The sequence below is a fragment of the Apteryx rowi genome, unplaced genomic scaffold (assembly GCF_003343035.1).
Source record: "Apteryx rowi isolate R43461 unplaced genomic scaffold, aptRow1 scaffold_1349, whole genome shotgun sequence".
Lineage (NCBI taxonomy): Eukaryota > Metazoa > Chordata > Aves > Apterygiformes > Apterygidae > Apteryx > Apteryx rowi.
In genome coordinates this window covers 46,318-48,553 of record NW_020447585.1, presented here as the reverse complement: position 1 = coordinate 48,553, position 2,236 = coordinate 46,318, and positions in this window count along the sequence as shown.

Here is a 2,236-nt window from a genome sequence, read left to right as displayed (position 1 = left end):
GGGGTCAGTCAGTGCTCGGGGTCAGGGGCGGGGTCAGAGGTCAGGGGTCAGACTCACCCTCTCGCTGCCCGGGGGGTTGCAGGGAGCCGCGGGGGGGGTCCGGGGCCGGCCCAGGGGGGGCCGCAGCGGCGCCGCCCCCCCCGCGGCCCCCCGCAGCACCGGCCACACGGCAGCCACCTGCAGGACAGGTCAGAGGTCACGGCCCCGCGTGCAGGGCAGGGTCAAGGGTCACCGGGCCGCCCCGCGGCCGGCGGCGGGGGGAGGGTTAAAGGTCACCGCTCATCCACCCCGTTAGGTCGCGGCCCAGCGACCCTGCAGGGCCCCGCGGGTCAAAGGTCGCGGCCCGGCCCGGCCCCCAACCGGCGGCGGGGTCAAAGGGCACCGCGGCCGCCGGGCCCCGCTCGCGCTCACCCCGCTCCTCCGCGCCATCGCGCCGCTTCCGGGCCACGCGGCCCCGCCCCCGCCGGCAGCCAATCAGAGCCTCGCCTGCCTGCCGCCGGGGCGGCCAATGAGGGAGGAGGGAAGGGGAGGCCCCGCCCCGTGCCGGGAGGGCGGGGGAGGTGCAGGAGCGCGCATGCGCCGGAGGCGGCGGGGCGGGCACGAGCGCGCACCCCGCCCCATTGCACCCCACACCCTGTGCACCCGGGCCCCATTGCACATGGGACCTATTGCACCCCACACCCATTGCACCCTGTGCCCCATTGCACCCCACACCCTGGGACCCATTGCACATGGGACCCTTTGCACCCTGTGCCCCATTGCACCCCACACCCTGTGCACCCAAGCCCCATTGCACATGGGACCCATTGCACCCTGTGCACCCAAGCCCCATTGCACCCCACACCCTATGCACCCGGGCTCCATTGCATATGGGACCCATTGCATCCCACACCCTGGGACCCATTGCACATGGGACCCATTGCACCCAGGCCCCATTGCACCCCACACCCTGTGCCCCATTGCACATGGGACCCATTGCACCCTGTGCACCCGGGCCCCGTTGCACCCTACACCCTGTGCACCCCCAGGGATCCACTGCATCCCCGGCCCCATTGCACCCCACGCTCTGTGCACCCCACACCTATGCAGCCCAGGGACCCATTGCACCCTGCACCTCGCGCACTCTGGGCCCTTGTGAACCCCGCACCCACGCGGCCCAGGACCCCGTCGCACCCCTGGCCCTAATGCACCCATTGCACCCTGCAACCCGTCTACCTGGCTCCCAGGGGTGCCCCGCCCCCTGCTCACCAAGCCCCGCCCCTGCCCAGTGAGCCCCACCCCCTGCCCACAAGCCCCACCCCCTGCCCAGTGAACCCCACCCCAGGGCAGTGCAGAGGAGCAGCTGCCCTGACCCCCCCCAGATCTCCCCCACAGGCCCATTCCCAGCTGGAATCCCTGGGGGAGGGTGGGGGAAGGACCCAGGCATTCGGGCCCCACCCCCAGGCCACCCCACCCCTGCCTCAGTTTCCCCCCAGCCAGTGACAGGGCCACGGAGGGGACCCAGGCGTCCGGGCCATGCCCCCCTTCTCCCCCCCCCACAGCGGCCCGGAGCAACCCGTCCGCGGACGGAAGGGGCTCGGGGACAGGGCGGCCCGGAGGTCCCCAGTGTGGGGCAGGAGCCGTCCCTGCGCGGCGCAGCAGGAGCCGATACCGCCAGCGGGTTCCCAAACGTTCGCCTTTAATCGCGTGCGCGGCTGGGGCGAAGCAGCGTGCGCAAACCCGGCACCGGCTCGGCCCTTCTCCGCGCCCGTTAGCGGCGCGTCCCGGCGGCGAGCGGCACGGCGAAGCCTTGGCGGCAGGCGGCGGTAGCAGGGACGGCCCAAAAGCGCCCGGCCACCCCCTGCAGCGGGGCGCGTGGCGGGGTTGGGGCGTCTTCTCTCGCCGCGTCCATCCAGTGCCCGCGCTGGGGCGAGCGATGCGGCGCGGAGTGGAGCCGGGACGAGGCCCCACGTCGCAGCTACACGCCGGGGGCCGGGGGGTGCAGCAGGACGGCCTTGCCGCAGAGCCCCGCGCGCACGCCGCCCGCCGGCACCACGTAGACCCTGCCGTCGCCCGCCCGGCGCGGGCTGAAGTCCGTGAGCTGCGCGTTGCTCTCGTGCAGCTGCCCGTAGCCCCAGAGCTGCACGCGGCGGCTCTTGCCCTGCTGCGCCAGCAGGAAGAGCTCGGCCACCTCCTCGTCCGGCGGCGGCCGCGGCGGCCCCGGGCCCGGGTGGAAGAGCCCGGGGATCTCGGCGTC